Source organism: Gopherus evgoodei, chromosome 1 (genome assembly GCF_007399415.2).
Source record: "Gopherus evgoodei ecotype Sinaloan lineage chromosome 1, rGopEvg1_v1.p, whole genome shotgun sequence".
Classification (NCBI taxonomy): Eukaryota; Metazoa; Chordata; order Testudines; family Testudinidae; genus Gopherus; species Gopherus evgoodei.
In genome coordinates this window covers 3079018-3098609 of record NC_044322.1, presented here as the reverse complement: position 1 = coordinate 3098609, position 19592 = coordinate 3079018, and the positions used below count along the sequence as shown (strand labels likewise).

Below are 19592 nucleotides of genomic sequence, written 5' to 3'. Positions count from 1 at the left end.
CCCGAGTGCCCTTGAGGTGTTCTCTTGTGGTACCCAGCTCCTGACACTGCTATTCACAGAAATCCCAGATTCTCTGCTCTCAAAGGAATGGTGTACCCTCATTTACCAGTTTTACCTTAAACCACCACTACTGTATAACGTGCAGCTCTTGTAATGAAACAAAAGGTTTATTTAAGAAAGGGAAATTCCACTAGAAACCAGAGTGATGGAAACAAATAGTTATAATACAAAACAAAATAATAAAATATGAACTAAGGCCTACACTTATTAATAATTCCCTTTCCTGTCTAATAAAGTAGGTTCCTTTCCCCACCCCAACGAAGTTGTCTGTTGCAGAATTGGCTGGCCTGTGGTGAGCAGGGTCCACTCTTTCAGGAAAAACGCCTCTGCTCAACAAATGTTGCCTCAGTGCATGGAAGCAGAGGGTCTTTCTTTGCCTGCCATATATGGAGTCCTGGTCTATGCTAAAAAATTAAATTGGGTTAACCAAATCTCTCAGGGGCGGTGGGGGTTGGAAAAACACGCTGAGCAGTATAGTTAAGCCAGCCTAACTCACAGCATAGACAGCGCTATGTTGATGGAAGATTTCTTCCTTTGACCTACCTACTGCCTCTCCAGGAGTTGGGTTGCCTAAAGCTTACCAGAAAACCCCTCCGGTTCGTCTAAGTAGTGTCTACACTGAAGCCTCAACAGAGTCACAACTGTAGTCGTGCTGCTGTAGCATTTCAAGTGTAGACAAGTTATAATGTTCCTTTTTGACCTTCAAGTGGTTTTGATTGTTTGTGGTTGTCTTTGATGGTTTTCCATTGATTACTCTGGGATGAGGCAAGGGCAGGCAGTTGAACAATGCATTACAGAATCACCTAGCTAGGGAGGGATGACAACTCCCTCCCCTTGAATGGGTCATCACCAAGACACATGATTCCCTGGTGACTAACTTCTACTCCAAAGCCATAAGGGCATAATTTTCAATATAGTTACATTATTCCCTACATATTACCCATACACACACATCACAATGATTATGGATATTGATAAGTTACAAGCTTTCAGTAGAGACCTCACAAATACCATGCAAGCAGTGTATTAGGTGTAGTGAATTTGTCAGGCCCGAGACAGGAATTACTCGTAGAGAACAGTGAACCCTTTCCTCAGTTAATGTCATTTGCCAAAAGCAGCAGAAGCAGTTAAGTACTGCTCTTGCTAGCAAGGTGATATCACTATTCTCCAAGTCAGCATGCACAGAGGCCAGCTGTTACACCATTATCCCAAATCGTATTCCAAACCTGGGGACAGGGCACTTATACTCTCTGCCTGTGTCAGCTCTTAAGGTTTTGCTAACCTCATTTAAGTCCAAATGTAGACAGAAGCCATCTACAAAATAATTGCTACTCTATTGGGAGAAATGAATCATAGAATCTCTGGGTTGGAAGGGACCTCAGGAGGTATCTAGTCCAACCCCCTGCTCAAAGCAGGACCAATCCCCAACTAAATCATTCCAGCCAGGGCTTTGTCAAGCCTGACCTTAAAAACCTCTAAGAAAGGAGATTCCACCACCTCCCTAGGTAACCCATTCCAGTGCTTCACCACCCTCCCCCACTGCAACTTGAGATCATTACTCCTTGTTCTGTCTTCTGGTACCACTGAGAACAGTCTAGATCCATCCTCTTTGGAAACCCCTTTCAGGTAGTTGAAAGCAGCTATCAAATCCCCCCTCATTCTTCTCTTCTGTAGACTAAATAATCCCAGTTCCCTCAGTCTCTCCTCATTAGTCATGTGCTCCAGCTCCCTAAGCATTTTTGTTGCCCTCCGCAGGACTCTTTCCAATTTTTCCACATCCTTCTTGTAGTGTGGGGCCCAAAACTGGACCCAGTACTCCAGATGAGGCCTCACCAATGCCGAATAGAGGGGAATGATCACGTCCCTCGATCTGCTGGCAGTGCTCCTACTTATACAGCCCAAAATGCCATTAGCCTTCTTGGCAACAAGGGAACACTGTCGACTCATATCCAGCTTCTCATCCACTGTAACCCCTAGGTCTTTTTCTGCAGAACTGCTGCCTAGCCATTCGTTCCCTAGTCTGTAGCCGTGCATGGGATTCTTCCATCCTAAGTGCAGGACTCTGCACTTGTCCATGTTGAACCTCATCAGATTTCTTTTTGCCCAGTTCTCTAATTTATCTGGGACCCCCTGTATCCACACCAGCAGCCTGACCGTTGTCAAGGGTTTTGTCAGCATTGTGAAAAAGGAGAATTTTGAGGAGGATAATGAGGAAAATCCAGCTGTGCGTTTCTGGTGAAGCACCATGATCCTCAGTGGAGAGTTGACCAGTGCTTGCACTTTAAAGCCTAAATATGTTGATTTAACAGGCCTTTGGGATAATTAGACATTCTCTTCTCTAAGGGATTTTTGGCTGGAGACATAATACTCAGTGCTTGTCATCCTTGTCAGTTCTACGGACGTTAAGTATTTAATCCTCCCGATACCTCTGTGTGATATCTCTATCTGTGGGGGAGAACAGTGGGACTGGCCTAGTGCTTTAGATTATGACCCTCAATAGATGAGACATGCCCTCCAGTTTCTCCTCCTCAGACCCACTCCTATCACTTCTCTTCTTGTCTGGACTGAATTTTTCCTGGCAGGGCTGACATTTGGTGACTAATACCCTGGTGGCTGATGAAAGCATAGATGGTCTGATCCCTGAGTCTGAGGGAAACTGGCCCCAGTACTGCTTGCTACGTTCTCAGTGGCAAATGAGGTGGGGGATGAGACAAAACTGAGCCTTGTGGAACACTGCTCAAGAGTTCCTTGACCCTGGAGACAGCCAAAGATGCCTTGCCTCAGCCTTTGCAAACGAGGAATGTTGAAGACAGGTTGATGTTTGCCGAGACTGCTAGCATCGAGAAATGGTTTTTCAAAATGAGGTCTAACAGCTGTCCTACTGTCTTCCCACAGAGAAGGGTGGCAGACTTGAACAATAATGGCCCCATTTGACTTCTGCGATCAGTGCCACCATGGATCTGGTTTGCAAGCCAGAACATGCTCCTGGGATCTCTAGAACCTCAGCGAGCGAAATGGTCAGATTCTAGTAGAAAACAACTTGTTTGTCCCCATCGGCTGCAGATCTGGCCCTATAAAGAGAGTCAAACTAACAGTCCAGAAGTGGTCATCCTAGTGGGCTGATTGTGACATGGTGCTAAAATGTGGAAGCTTCATTCTTCCCTAAGCAGATGAGTAATGGATACTTACAGATTTGCTCCTTGGGCTGGGATAGGGTCCCAGATAAAAAAGAAATTCAGAGGTTGAAAAAAAACCCCTCATCTACCACTTAAAAAAACCCCACTGACGTTCTTTCCATGCCACAAATCTGACTTACTCTTTGATATTGTGTAAGTTCACTTTTTGCATTGCTCTCGGCTTGGACAAAAACAATCAGCGAGTCAATTTGCTTTTATTCTATTCCTTTTCATTTTCAAATTCTTATACGCTGCCTCAGTCCTGCAATATGTTGTACACGCTTTAGGGAAAAATTTAAATTGTTAATTAAACTTACCATTGGAATTAAAAGGAGCAATCACGGAAACTATAGTCTTGACCTGTGTAAAACGTATTCCTGTAGAGCCTACGTTTTGTATCAGATACGATCTGACCTTTTAAAGAGGATGGGGAGGTGATAAGTAACAGTTAGCATATCAGCAACACAGTCAAGAACAAATTGTATCAAACCCTGTCAAAGAAAGCTATTAGGTCGGTAATAAGCCTTGTAGATGGGGGAAGTGGTAGACGTGGTATATCTTAACTTCACTAAGGCTTTCAATACGGTCTCATGACCTTCTCGTAAACAAACTAGGGAAATACAACCTCGATGGAGCTACTGTGTGGTGGGTGCATAACTGATTGGAAAACTATTCCTAGAGAGTAATTATTAATGGTTCAGTCAAGCTGGAAGGGCATATCAAGTGGGGTCCCACAGGAATCAGTTATGGATCTGTTTCTGTTCAATATCTTCAATGATTTAGATAACTGCATAGAAGGGACAGTTAAAGTTTGCAGACAGTACCAAGCTAGGAGGGGATGCAAGTGCTCTGGTGGATAGGATTAAAATTCAAAATGATCTGGACAAACTGGGGAAATGGTCTGAAGTAACTAGGATGCAATTCAGTAAGGATTAATGCAAAGTGCTCCAATTAGCAAGGAACAATCAGTTGCACACATCCAGAATGGGAAATGACTGCCTAGGAAGGAGAACTGCGGAAAGCGATCTGGGGGTCATAGTGGATTGCAAGTTAAATATGAGTCAACCATGTAACACTGTTGGAAAAAAGCAAACATCATTCTGGGATGTATTAACAGGAGTGTTATAAGCAAGACATAAGAAGTAATTCTTCCACTCTATTCCACATTGGTTAGGCCTTACTGGAGTATTGTATCCAGTTCTGGGTGCTACATTTCAGGAAAGATGTGGACAAATTGGAGAAAGTCCAGAGAAGAGCAGCAAAAATGATTCAAGGACTAGAAAACATGATCTGTGAGGGAAGATTGAAACAATTGGGTTTGTTTAATCTGAAAAGAGAAAACTGGGTGGGGGGACATAAGTTTTCAAGTATGTCGAAGGTTGTTATAAGGAGGAGGGAGAAAAACTGTTCTTCTTAACCTCTGAGGACAGGACAAGAAGCAATGGGCTTAAATTGCAGCAAGGGCGGTTTAGGCTGCACATTAGGGAAAACTTCCTAACCGTCAGGGTGGTTAAGCACTGGAATAAATTGCCTAAGGAGGTTGTGGAATCTCCATCATTGGAGGTTTTTAAGAGCAAGTTAGACAAACACCTGTCAGGGATGATGTAAACAATACTTAGTCCTGCCACGAGTGCAGGGGACTAGACTAGGTGACCTCTTGATGTCCCTTCCAGTTCTATGATTAAATCTAGATCTCCTGACTTTGAGGATCAGGATACTGGATTTATACAGATGTAAGTGTTTACCTAACAGAGTCCGAGTCCCTTGGAACATGGGTGCTGAATATAATGGCCTGTGGATAAAAGCATTGGACAAGAGATGGGTTCAATTCCAAGCTTAGCCACTACCTACTTGTGTGACCTTGGTCAAGTCAATTTATATCTCTGTTCCTTAGTTCCACTGTGTCACATTATTGATTTGGACTGGGACTATATAGAACATGGTTGCAACCAACGTCCTGTAGTGGCACCAAATCTTGCATAAAGGGGGTCAAATGAGGTGTCTAAGACAAGGTTATGGTTTGCTAGTTATGATTACGCTGTCTGTATGCATATATCATTTTTTTAGTTAAAGTTTTAAGTATTGGCTCTATACTGTCTGTATTTCAAAATGATGCTGTGCTTCTGGGTGACACCCCAGACAAGTTGGTGTCAGCTCTGACTAGCCTGCTTGATGGCCCGTTAAGGACCATTAGGTATACAACTGACCCACTGAGGGAAGGCAGATATGCCTTGTAACTCAGCAAAGTATGCAGGGACTTGCCCATGTGACTCCAGACTCCATTTTGCTGTAATTTTCCACAGTAAGAACAAAAAGGTGTTCTTACACCTGGAAAAGACTATAAAAGGCTGATGCCTCATCTCCATCTTGTCTTCAGTCCTGCTTCTTACCTCTGGAGGGACTTTGCTACAAACTAAAGCTCTGAACAAAGGACTGAGAACCTATCCCCGCTGTGGATGTTCCAGAGACTTGATTTGAACCTGCAGTTTATTCTATCACTGCTACAAGGCTGAATTAAGAAGTTTGCCATGACTGTATGTAATTGATTCCATTTAATCAGTTCTAAGTCTCATCTACATCGTTTTCCTTTTATGACTAAACCTTTAGATTTTAGATTCTAAGGATTGGCAACAGCGTGATTTGTGGGTAAGATCTGATGTGTATATTGACCTGGGACTGGGGTTGGTCCTTTGGGATCAGGAGAACCTTTTTTCTTTTACTGGGATATTGGTTTTCATAACCATTTGTCCCCATAACGAGTGGCACTGGGGCTGATACTGGGAAACTGGAGTGTCCAAGGGAATTGCTTGTGTGACTTGTGGTTAGCCAGTGGGGTGAGACCAAAGTCCTCTTAATCTGGCTGGTTTGGTTTGCCTTAGAGGTGGAAAACCCCCAGCCCTGGGCTGTAACTGCTCTGTTTTAAGCAGTTTGTCCTGAGTTGGCACTCTCAGTTGGGTCCCGCCAGAACCAGCATAGTTACACACTGCAAGGTAGGGTGTGACGGATAAATTCAGCAAAGCTTGTGAGGCACTTTGATAATGTGGTGTGGGTGGTGGTCACTGAAATACCTAGACATTAGTAAAATGTCACTTAAAACTTGCTACATTTGTTACCCATCACAGTGACAACACTCTGAAAGGCCATGTCTGTACTGGGTATCTTTTTTGCAATGGGTTAGCTACATTGATGCAAAGCCGCAGTGAGAGAGATGCTGTACTGGGGTCAGATGGGGCTTACAGCAGTGATTTGTTCTTGTTGCGCCAGAATACCAATAGAAATGTATTAAATATTCTTGGATGTTTTTCTACATTTTCAACACAATACTAAGTGTACAGTGCTCACTGTATATTATTTTTTATTACAAATATTTGTGCAGTAAAAATGATAAACAAAAGAAACAGTATTTTTCAATTAACTCTATACAAGTACTGTAGTGCAATCTTTTTATCCTGAAAGTGCAATTTACAAATGTAGATTTTGATTTTGTTTTTGTTTTGTTTTTGAGTACAGTTATGTAACAATGTAAAACTTTAGAGCCTACAAGGCCTCTAAGTCCTACTTCTTGTTCAGCCAATTGCTAAGACAAACAAGTTTGTTTACATTTACAGGAGGTAATGCTGCCCAGGTCTTATTTACAATATCGCCTGAAAGTGAGAACAGGCATTCGCATGGCATTTTTGTAGCTGGCATTACAAGGTATTTACATGCCAGATATGCTAAACATTCATATGCCCCTTTATGCTTTAGCCACCATTCCAGAGGACATGTTTCCATGTTGATGACGCTTGTTTTAAAAAAAATGAGTTAATTAAATTTGTGACTGAACTCCTTGGGGAAGAACTAAGAACATACATAAGAACGGCCGTACTGGGTCAGACCAAAGGTCCATCTAGCCCAGTATCCTGTCTACCGACAGTGGTCAATGCCAGGTGCCCCAGAGGGAGTGAACCTAACAGGCAATGATCATGTGATCTCTCTCCTGCCATCCATCTTCACCCTCTGACAAACAGAGGCTAGGGACACCATTCCTTACCCATCCTGGCTAATAGCCATTAATGGACTTAACCACCATGAATTTATCCAGTTCTCTCTTAAACCCTGTTACAGACCTAGCCTTCACAACCTCCTCAGGCAAGGAGTTCCACAAGTTGACTATGCACTGCGTGAAGAAGAACTTCCTTTTATTTGTTTTAAAGCTGCTGCCTATTAATTTCATTTGGTGACCCCAGTTCTTGTATTATGGGAATAAATAAATAACTTTTCCTTATCCACTTTCTCCACATCACTCATGATTTTGTATACCTCTATCATATCCCCCCTTAGTCTCCTCTTTTCCAAGCTGAAAAGTCCTAGCCTCTTTATTCTCTCCTCGTGTGGGACCCGTTCCAAAACCCGAATCATTTTAGTTGCCCTTCTCTGAACCTTTTTTTAGTGCCAGTATATCTTTTTTGAGATGAGGAGACCACATCTGTACGCAGTATTTGAGTTGTGGGCATACCATCGATTTATATAAGGGCAATAAGATATTCTCAGTCTTATTCTCTATCCCCTTTTTAATGATTCCTAACATTCTGTTTGTTTTTTTTGTATGTCCCCTGCTCTTTTACATCTGCATTCTGCCATATTTCAGGTTACAGCAGTCTCGAATGATTACTCAGCACATGTTGGTTTTATGAACACTTTCACTGCAGATTTGACAAAATGCGAAGAAGGTACCAGTGTGAGATTTCTAAAGATAGCTACAGCTTTTGACTCAAGGTTTAAGAATCTGAAGTGTCTCCCAAAATCTGAGAGGGACGAGGTGTAGTGCATGCTTTCAGAAGTCTTAAAAGAGCAACACTTCAGTGTGGAAACTACAGAACCCGAACCACCAAAAAAGAAAATCCACCTTCTACTGGTGGCATCTGACTCATGATGATGAAAATGAACATGCGTTGGTCCGCTCTGCTTTGGATCGTTAATCAAGCAGAACCCACTATTAGCATAGATGCATGTCCTTTGGATTTGTGGTTGAAGCGTGAAAGGACATGTGAATCTTTAGCACATCTGGCACTTAAAATACCTTGAAATGCGGGCTACAACAGTGCCATGCGAATGCCTATTCTCACTTTCAAGTGACATTGTAAACAAGAACCAGGCAGCACTATCTTCCGTAAATATAAACAAACTTGTTTGTCTGAGCGATTGGTTGAACAGGAAGTAGGACCCCAGTGGCCTTGTAGGCTCTAAAGTTTTACATCGTTTTGTTTTTGAGTGCTGTTATGAAACGAACAAAAATCTACATTTATAAGTTGCACTTTCACGATTGTTTAGTTGTTGAGTGCAGTTTTTTGTACATAATTCTACAATTGTAAGTTCAACTTTCATGATAAAAGGATTGCACTACAGTACTTGTATTAGGGGAATTAAAAATAGTATTTTGTTTTTTACAGTGTAAATATTTAATCAAATATAAATATAAAGTGAACACTGTACACTTTGTATTCTGTGTTGTAATTGAAATCAATATATTTGAAAATGTAGAAAACATTCACAAATATTGAAATAAATGGTATTCTATTATTGTTTAACAGTGCGATTAATCGCGATTCATTTTTGACAGCCCTACTTATTATACCACTTGCCACCATAATATGCTAGTACCTGTCCATTAGTGCCTGTGCTAACTTCTCTGGTCTTACAACCACACTTATGAATGTTTTTAAAAAATGGGTCTCCCCCTTGTGTAAAAGGCTCAAACAGGAGAAACTGAACATAGGGCAGAGGGGGAAATGAAATGAGTCATATATGAAGTGTTTATAATTAGCACACAATAAATGGAAAAAAGACGGTCTCCAGTCTTTCAATTATAGTTAGGCTTAGCATAATTCAAGTTTTTTGTAATTTGATAGATAATATTTTTAAAGCATTTTATTTATTGATTTATATTTTCACAGTTGTGGGAAATTAGGGGGTGGAGGGTCCAGAGGATTATTTAATGACTGTAGATGTTGGGATTCAAAAAATTAAAGCTTTATAAATTGCTAAAACTCAAATTGTCCATCACTTGTCAAAATATACAAAGTAAATATTCTTAAATCAAAACAAAATGGTTCCTGCATAACATTATGAGTGTAATAAAATATCTCATTGAAAGGTGACATAGGGCCAGAAACAATTAACTCACAGACTGACCTGACCCATGGCCGAAGTAGGAAGATAGGTAAATAAACAGAGCTTTGAAATGAAAGTCTGTGTTAGAGATAGAAGAGTAGATGTTTGCTCAGGTCTTGTGATGTAAGCAAACAAGTCTTGTCTATTGCTATAACTCTGATTCAAAGAGCAAAAAAAGGAAGATTGATATTTAGGAAGATACTTGAGTGTAATATTATTATTGTCTATATGTCTCTTTGAAGGTTGTGGTAACCTGTATCTTAACTGTTTGTTTTTAATGGATCAATTACCCTGTGCTAATTGCCAGGATGTTTGGGAGAAGGAGAGTTACACCTATTTGTTTTCTCAGGCCAAAAGGCTGCTGGAAATGTATAAAAACCCTGGGACAGGATCCTTCTTCATCTCAAATTTGCTTTGGGTTTCAAGAACGGGAAACCCTAAGCCATAAGAATTGAGGTCCCCAGTCACAGACTGGAGTCACCCTGAATATAGACATTGGACTATAATGAATGAACTATTTCTAAAGGGACTTTTGGTAAATACAAGCTAATCTCTGCTCTGTATCTGAACCTCAAAAATTGAGTTCAAGTCTGTAGGTATATTCATCTTTTAACCAACCCTTTTCTTTTTTAAAGAATTTTAGCTTAGTTAATAAGAATTGGCTATAGTGTGTATTTTGGCTAAGATCTAAGTTATAATTGGACCTGGGTGTGTGGGTGATCCTTTGGGATTGGAAGAACCTTTTCTTTTATATGATGTGATAAGATTTTCAGGAATCATCATCATATCTGACAAGTGTGTCTGGATGGAGGCCTGAAACTAGACTCTTTAAGGGAACTGCATAGTTTGGATTTCTGAATAACCAGTGAGGTAATACAGGAGCTGTTTTGTGCTGGCTTGGTAAATCTAAGTATTGGAATATCCATCAGCTTTTGGGGTTTGTCTGCCCCGTTTTGTTTGCAGTTCACCCAAATTGAGTGACCTCAGCTGGCTCCCACGGCCAGCATCGTTACAACCTGTTTTTACTGTTCATTCATTAGTCTGTTTGTAACAAGCCTAATTCAGAAGTCTAAATGACTGGATTTTGACTCATAAGTTCTCAAGCAGCATTTTTCTTATCTATAACAATAGAAATATACAGATGTGTGTATGGTGAAATAGACCATTACTGGCATTTACCAATAAATCTAATCCTTCCAAGCCTAATTATAGTGATCTTGAGTGTTACTTGTACCAATAGTAGGCAAAATACTTTCCGACAAGTGATTTTCACTTGTCAAGGGTGAACGGGACTAGAGAGAGAGGGTGGAAACGGAAAGCTTTCTATGTAGCAGAGGCTTTGTTGTAACGGGAGCAGGAATTGGACTTTGGGGTCTATTCTGAGCTCTAGGGTAGAAACAGTCTTTTTCTGTGTTCATACAACATCTAGCACAGTGGGGTTCTGGCCCATGACTAGGGCTCTTAAGTGCTAATAGAAATAACAATGGCTCTACCTGTGTGACCTTGGGCAGGTAACTAAACTGTGCCTTCATTTCCCCATCTGAAAAACGGGAGGATTCTTGCTTCAAGTGTATTTGTAAGGCTTAATTAGAGGATATCAGCAAAGCACTTTGAGATGCTTAGAGGACAGTAAAGCATTGTCCCTGGCCAGACATAGTAAGAACACTCTGCAGCTTGTATATATTGCTTTCTGATGGTCTTGAATGCTTTACAGACGCTAATGAAGTAAACCTCAAACCATCTGCAAAATAGGAAGAAGTATCCTCATTTCTAGAGCTGGGAGAAACTGAGGGCAAAGGCTGTGACTTTCCCACTGTCATAAGTGAGTCATTTGCAGAACCAGAAGCAAGGTCTCGTGCACCTAGTCCTGTGCTCTGACCACAGGTCCACCCCAAAACCCAAACTTCTGTTGACAGCTTTGTGTCTATTCAACCAACCACGCTGGCCCTTCAGTCCCCCTAAAATGTATCAGTAGCCGTTAAGCTCAGAGGTAAGTCTAGCTATATTAGACTGAATTTAGAAAGGAAGCTGTATAGATTGACAAGGTCTGCAATGTTTATTGTATCCTCCAAATGTGCATGCAAGGCTGTAATCTAGCTTCTGGGTGTACAGCAACTGTGCAGGCTAATGCAGTGGCCATTGTACACTTAGCAGCAGCTGTGGTATACCTTTGGATATCTGCTCCTGCTTTACTGACAGGGCATGTCCTAGGGCTGAAAGCTCTGCTGGGTTGGATACTGCTGCACATCCTGTTGGTATGCATTTGGGAGTACCCTTTGAATAGCAGTAGGGGGGAAAACTTGGACCCTTCCCCTCAAGCTCCCCAGTCGTTGCCAGAGCGGGCAGGCAGCTGGAAACCCTCCGGCCACCGCAGGAATGTGCATAGATTTCAGCAGCCATATTTCCAAGGGAAGGCTGGGATGTACCCAACCACAACAGAGAGGATCAGTTCAAAGATGTGTCTGCATACTTCAGGGTATGTCTACGGGCTTGTCTACATCAGAAAGTTGCAGCGCTGGTGAGGGAGTTACAGCGCTGCAACTTTGAAGGTGTACACATCTGCAGGGCATCACCAGCGCTGCAACTCCCTGTTTGCAGCGCTGGCCGTACTCCCGTTTTGTCTCGGGTGTAGAGGATCCAGCGCTGGTGATCCAGCGCTGGTAATCCAATGTAAACACTTACCAGCCCTTTTCTTGACCTCCGTGGAAGGAGGAAGCCTCTGGTAATCAAGCTGATCTCCTTTCCCGGTTTGCTCTCTCTTCCCGGAACCCGGAGCAAGCAGGTAAGGAGAACCGCTTGCTCGGCGGTTCGGGGAACGAGAGAGCAAACCGGGAAAGGAGACCAGCTTTGCCGCGGTTTGCTCTCGCGTTCCCAGAGCCACCATGCAAACCGCAGGGAAGGAGAACCGCTTGCTCGGCGGTTCGGGGAACTAGAGAGCAAACCGGGAAAGGAGACCAGCTTCGCCGCGGTTTGCTCTCTCGTTCCCGGAACCCCGAGCAAGCAGGTCTCCTTCCCTGCGGTTTGCAGGGTGGCTCCAGGAACGCGAGAGCAAACCGCGGCGAAGCGGGTCTCCTTTCCCGGTTTGCTCTCTAGTTCCCGGAGCCCCGAGCAAGCAGGTCTCCTTCCCTGCGGTTTGCTGGGTGGCTCCGGGAACGCGAGAGCAAACCGGGAAAGGAGACCAGCTTCGCCGCGGTTTGCTCTCCCGTTCCCCGAGCAAGCAGGTCTCCTTCCCTGCGGTTTGCAGGGGGTTCGGGAACGCGAGAGCAAACCGCGGCGAAGCGGGTCTCCTTTCCCGGTTTGCTCTCTCGTTCCCCGAACCCCGAGCAAGCTGGTCTCCTTCCCTGCGGTTTGCAGGGGGGTTCGGGGAACGCGAGAGCAAACCGCGGCGAAGCGGGTCTCCTTTCCCGGTTTGCTCTCTCGTTCCCCGAACCCCCGTGCAAGCAGGTCTCCTTCCCTGCGGTTTGCTCTCGCGTTCCCCGAACCCCACTTGAAGCCGCCCAACAGCGCTGCAGTGTGGCCACATCTAACACCACTTGCAGCGCTGGTTGCTGTAAGTGTGGCCACTCTGCAGCGCTGGCCCTATACAGCTGTACTAATACAGCTGTAACTACCAGCGCTGCAAAATTTTAGATGTAGACATGGCCTACATCTACAATTTTGCAGCGCTGGTTGTTACAGCTGTATTAGTACAGCTGTATAGGGCCAGCGCTGCAGAGTGGCCACACTTACAGCAACCAGCGCTGCAAGTGGTGTTAGATGTGGCCACACTGCAGCGCTGTTGGGCGGCTTCAAGTGGGGTTCGGGGAACGCGAGAGCAAACCGCAGGGAAGGAGACCTGCTTGCACGGGGGTTCGGGGAACGCGAGAGCAAACCGGGGAAGGAGACCTGCTTGATTACCAGAGAGGCTTCCTCAGGTATGCTGCGATACCTGCTTATTCCACGGAGGTCAAGAAAAGCGCTGGTTAGTGTCTACACTTGATTACTAGCGCTGGATCCTCTATACCCAAGACAAAACGGGAGTACGGCCAGCGCTGCAAACAGGGAGTTGCAGCGCTGATGATGCCCTGCAGATGTGTACACCTCCTAAGTTGCAGCGCTGTAACTCCCTCACCAGCGCTGCAACTTTGTGATGTAGACAAGCCCTCAGTCAGCAGCAGGGAAAGGATTAAACACTGACCTGGCCACGTTGAAGGGCACTTTTCACTCTTCATGAATTTACAGGTTTTTTCCCCCACTAACGTCTTAAACCAGCAATACTTGGGATGTTCATCCTGTTTGTTTTTTTTAAATCTGGTATCAGCTAGGTCTTTTTTTGAGTCTGTGTGTCATGGAGAGTTTAAACATGGAGCTCTAAAACTCGCTTAAGCATAGTTCCAGCTCCACGGGTTTCGAGTGGAATTGTGCCAGTCCACAACTGCATGAAACCCGGGTGTGCTTAAACAAGGCTTTTCCCAGTCAAACCATCTGAAAAGCCAGGTTAGCTGGATCTGTGTCTTCAAGTCTGAATTGCAGAGTATCCGGGTTCCCAAACACAAACTGAAAATGATTTTAATTTGGGACTTGGGCCCCCAGCCCCCTTTTTTGGATAGTAGTTGTGTTACAGTGGCACTGAGTCAAAGTAATCGTCTCTGAGCAGGCTGCCTATTTTTAATAATGCCTCATCACTAGCCCCACTGTGGTTCCAAGACCTTTTGGAGCTGAAGTAGGGGATGGGGGGAATTGCTCTTAAATGGCACAATTGAAAATTACTGTGCATGGATTCGAGGGCCAGAAGGGAACACTGTGATAACCTAGTCCCTAGTCTGCCCTCCTGTGTAGCACAGGGCTTTATAGCCAAGTCCCCTGAATAATTCCCTTGGTAAATTGTTCCAATGATACATTTTTAAGGGTGAGAGTAATTAACACCTTACTTCCAGTCTGAATTTGTCTAGTTTCATAGCTTCATGTGAAACTAGACAAATAACACGGCTGCCTAAGGATTTCCCTTTAATGTCTGTGTGGCGCTGCGCAAGTGCCAAGCCTGATCATTCCTTCTCTGGTGGAATGCCGAGGCGTAAACTGGTCGCGTCAAGCGTCTATATCTAGGAAAAGGTTTAACAGGGGCGGCTCAGTTTCCTACAATGTGTCCATTTAGCATGACCGTCCATTTCTGAATTTGGTGGCAGCTTGCCACCTACTGAGGCTGCTCCAGCCGCGCGTCTTTTTGTGCCGTGTGCCTTTAAAGAAAGCAGACTCCTTGCTGTGACGTCTCTCTGGCTGTGGGCCAGGAAGCGGGGGAACCATCTCCTGCCAGCCTGAGAAGAAAACCAACAACTTTTCTTTTGTGTGTGGTTACTCTCCCTTTTTCGGTCTCTTCCAAGGGTTTAAATGCTAATGGCGGATTAAAACCCTTACACAGATTGTGGCTTTAGAAGTCTGGTAAGGCCTCAGCGAAGACTTTCTCTATCTTCCTTGTTTGTTTAAACATGGATGGAGGGGGGCGGCATGGAGGAGGGGTGTTTTAAAAATAATAATAAAATCACGGTCTTCTAGCTCCAAAGTCGGGATGGGTTATCGGGATTCTTTAAAATCAGCAGGATCAAGATCTCCTGCTTGCCCTGAAAGGTGCGAATAAGTAGCTAAACTCTGAAGCGACAGGCTAAGTTTGATTTGCCAACATCCGGGAGTTTTGGCTTCCCGTGGAGAGGGTGGTTTTTTGTTTTTTTTGTTTTTTTTTTTTTCAAAATAAGTGTCTTTGTACTGACTGCCCTCGGTGGTGGGGGCTAGTGGCCTCTTTCATCAGGCCAGTGGGGGCTGGGAATAGACGCAAACCTGATTTTGGGGGGGAAGGGCGGTGAGAGAGATGTACGTGAAAGACTGTGGTGTTGGTTAATGACCCAAGTGGCAAGCGCTCAAAATCAGGCAAATTGCTGCGTGCTTTCTGCAAAAGGACCACGCCCCCCGTTCCTCCTCTTTCCTCTAAATCCAGGCCAGAGCTCTGAGGAATAGGGAATCAGGGGGCGGGGGGAGGGAAGAGGGAGAATATAAACAAGCAGCCATGCTGGGGACTAGAGGAGTGGGAGTGGATCGTCCCTTCCTCTGGGTGTGTGGTTTGTAGCAGAATTGCTAAATCCAAAGGAACATCCTTGCCTAACATGGTATTTTGCCTGGGTTAGCCACTCAGGTCAAGCAGCAGAGCACAGTCCCTTATGTTAAAAACAGTCGTGTGTCTGTCCAGTGCTGTTGTAACTCCCCTGAACAGCCACATATTGAACCGTTAGTACAGCGTATTCTGTCAGGGTTGGATTTTACTCCCCTTGTACTCAGCCCAGGTGAGGATACTTCTTCTGCAGTGGTGTGGGGCTTTGGGTGTCAAGGTGGTACCAGCAGTTGTAAAGCACCGGTAGCAAAACTGAGGCTTTTGTTAGTCACATTTGAAAGCTTTTATTCAGGTATCGCCAACACAGATTCCGCCACCGTGAATGTGGCCTTGCAGCGGAATTACATTTTTCTTCCCTTTGATCCTTTGAGCTGCTGACCTTTCTTTCCCATCCTTGAAGTGAGGGAGCCTAGAGGAAGACAGCAGCGAGCATGTCTGCCTAAAGCAAGGAAGATCGATGGCTGGCATGTCGTCTCCTCCAAGGGAATATACGGTCCCTACTCTCCCTAGGGAGCGAGCCACTCTGCCAGGCGTAGAACCGTCTGTCAGGCATCAGCAGCACCACAGGCCGGCTGTGACAAAGGAGTGATCTGAGCACAAGGCTGAGAGCGAAGAATGCTGGAGCTATAATCCCATCTTGGACACCGACTTCCTCTGTTCTCGGGCAATTCACTTAATTTACTATTTTATTATTTGTATTGAAGGGGTCACCCAGGTTCAGGCCCTTTTATGCTACGCATCCTAAACCTTAAACAAGTTCATGCCCTAAAGAATTTATAATCTAAAAGGCAAGAGGAGACAAACAAGCGGAGAGGAGGAGGAAGGACTAAGTAGTAACAGGATGTTTCACGCTGTGCCTCGCTTTTTCCATCTGGATAACGGGGCTAGCGCCTCAGAGGTGTTGCAAAGATCAGTTACTTAAGCTAAAATTTTCAATCTTGTGTTCCCCAGATAAGAGGGGACAGACTTTCACGGTGCTGAGCATCCCATTGAAGTCAGTAGGAGCTGCAGGTGGGAAATGGGGCAGTTTATTGAGGTGCACAACTTAATGTATTCAAGTTAGAAATATAGCAGCCTGGAGATTTTTTTTAAAAAAACGTGAATTTCTTGCCGTCTCCAGCAGCTTTCACCAGCAAGCCTCTACTTTGCTCCCGCTGCATCTCAGTCCTGATTTGGAGAAGCTACCTCTAGGGATGAGGCAACATTTCCCTGGGGTATTCAATCTTTTGGCAATCTGCTGAAATTGCCAACAAAGAGTGCCAATTGTGATGCTCGTTTTTGTGATGTGAAAAGCTGCCTGCTAGGAATTAGACCAAGACTGTTTAACTCAGGTGCACTAGAGATGCTCATCACCAGAGTATCTGGACTCTTGCATAATGGCTAGATAAACCGTAACCCCTGTGAAGTTGGGAGCGGAATCCTGGACCTTCAGCTCTTGAATCTCTGCCTCTTGAGTTCAAAGAGAATCAAAAAGCATCTCCCTTCATGTCAGCCACAACAGCCATCAGAAGCTAAACGTTTGGCCCTGCCAGCCTGAGCCAGGTTTGAACGAGTGAATCTGTGACCTGGAGGCAATAGGTTCTGTATCCTGTTGGTTTTCCTTTGTGTACTGGAATTTAGGTGGTGTGTTTCCAGCAAAGCCATGGTTTGCGCAGACATTCTCTGCTGTCTTCACCAGACAGTGGTGAGAAATGGCGTGGTCTACGCAGACCTTGAAAACTCCAAGCAGTCACTCAACCGGCAGCGAGAAGGAAATCTTCCCTGGTGACTGAGGGTCTAACCCATGACCTTCTGCAGCATCGATTGGCTTTGGTCTTTTCAAGCATAAGTTCCAAGTCCTTGTGGCTGCAAAGAAAGTTCTCCCAAAGGAAACGGAGTGTGAACTGCTGCAGTGCTGTCTTCCAGCGTCTGTAGATAGACCCTCCATCATCGCTGCTGCTGCCCCAGGCTCTGGCAAACAGAAGCTGAATTGAAATGAAGCAGACTGGTCCATTTCACTGCTAGTGTTTAGAACCTGTGAGCCACAATGCCATGGTCAGAAATCAGGTCACTTTGTGCTCTTGGTTGGGAGAGCACTGAGGAACGGCACCTAACCTGGGAAGTGGAGTTATCCTGGTGAGGAAGGCAACATAACAAGTCTGAAGGAGAGAGCAAGTGAAGGCCTGTCTTGCACCCCTTAAAGAAGCCAGGGAGTTCTGGAGTGTGGAGCAGAGATACAGCTTTGCTTTTCCAACAGCAAGAAGGGGTCTTTGGACCTTCCTGTTCTGGCACCTACTAGCCAGAGGCTGATATGAGTGTCCCTAAGCAGTCAGTAGGGACAGCATGCCGGTAAAAAGTACAGCACCCTGCCCTTTCCTGGCAGCTGGGTTTGGCAGTGGGCCTGAACCTCACTGTCCCTCTAGCCCCTTCTTCCTTACCTGGCTAGAAGGTTTAATGATCTGACTGGTAGGTGTCTGAACTTTCTCTGAGCTCTAGTTATAACCACTTCTGCCCCCTCCCCAAATCTGAGTGGTGGCCCCCTTAGCTGTCTGGTCCCCTTCAGTTCTGTAGTGCCTAGTATTACTCATGTTTTATCTGGGTTCATTCTCTGCTGTGCTGTAACAGTGTGGCAACCCCACAGGAAGCAAAGGTCGCTGCGCTGCCAATGAGCTGCCATGTAACCAAGTGAGACGGGGTAAAGACGCAGGCCACTCCAACGTGCTAGTAATAGGCGGTGGCGCTGGGGGGGTAGTCTCCTCTGCTGGTGCTTACTGTAGCTTCCCTTGGCTAGAGCTCTGCTCATTGGAATCCAAAGTCTGGGAGTTTGATTTCATCCCCTCCAGCAGGTGGTTTGTGTTAGCTCCAGTCATCAGAAGGAAATGCATCTGGCAGCTCTAAAAGTGACTGGTTCTTAGTGCTCACTTCATGGTAAATGCCAGAGGTAGGAGTACAGCAGTGCCCTGGCTCTGCGGTGGTTCTAGGGATGGGGTATCTCCTCTCCCTCCCAGGACAGCATTGGTGCTGCTGCGATTCCCTAGAAAGAGTTAACAGGAGACCATGGAGCAGAGCAATGGGAGGAGTTTCTTATCATGGTGTTTGAAATGTGAGAAGGGCCCAATACAGGAGCCCTTTCATCTCTCCAGAGAACAAGCCTCCCCAGCTCTTTCCGGAACACCTCTTCCCAGGTCTCCAGCAGAACGGGGGAATCTGACAAATTTTATGAGTGTTTTTTTCTCTCTCCGAAGGAGTCTGATTCTTCCACAGAAACCCAGGCAAGGAAGAGAACCTGAAGAACCTTAAAGGGTGTGTTACAAAGCGCTGCCTTGGAAGCTTTTTAGGGGTGGAAGGCTCAGACGTGGCTAAGGAAAGTCAGATATGTGCAGGTCTTAGCTTTCAGCTCATGCCACAGCAAAGCCTCTAGTATGCTCTGCTGGGTGCATTTCCATGGGCATGTCTCTTGGGCGTGGCTTTCCTGGGATTTCAGAGGAAAGGAGCCTGGCTCCCATGAGCTCTTGATCTCAACCCTGCTGATTTCAAAGTAATTCATTAACCGTGCTCTCCTAGCTTAGGAAGGACCATTGGCCAGGATCATCCCTGGCAAGTGTGAACTGGGCTCTGTGAACACCAAGAGGTTCTTGCTAACACTTCCCTCCAGTTCGACTCCACCTGTGACAGCGAGAATGCTCGTGCAGACAAGGCCTTGGAGTCCATGGAGTTTCACCAGGGAGACATTTAGCCTTGTACACCTGAAGCCTGCGATTGTGCTCACTACAATTCTACAATCCATTCCTTCCTCGGTCGTTGTTCCCGCCGATGTTTCAGTGCAACCCTGGGGAGGAGGGAACCTCTCTTTTCCGATGAGATTTGTCACTAGGAGAGTGGCCTAGCTAGTGTCTGGTTTGGTTAATTACATGCTGCTGACCTAAATTCCCTCTGCAGTTCCAATTGGCTACAGTGTTCTGCTGCGTTTCCTGCCCTCTGGACCGTGTGGCATATTGCCCTGTGCTGTTAAATGACTGCTGTGTTTTGCCCTGTTGGTGGTTGCGTTTCAGCAAAGGGGGAAATAATCCCAACGTGCCCTTTGC

At 45.2% G+C, this 19592-nt stretch overlaps 1 protein-coding gene across 5 annotated transcripts in view; it reads left to right on the top strand.

Annotated features, from left to right (window-relative positions):
- The window catches only part of NUMA1 (nuclear mitotic apparatus protein 1), a 72726-nt gene that overhangs the window by 9653 nt on the left and 43481 nt on the right, over window positions 1–19592 (top strand). Inside the window, exon 1 of one of the 5 annotated variants that reach the window (XM_030556234.1) lies at window positions 14625–14807. The exons of the other annotated variants lie outside the window; for them this stretch is intronic. The gene's annotated coding sequence lies outside the window, so the exon portion shown is untranslated. Of the gene's footprint in view, window positions 1–14624; window positions 14808–19592 lie in introns of those variants that run through there. 5 annotated transcript variants of the gene reach the window in all.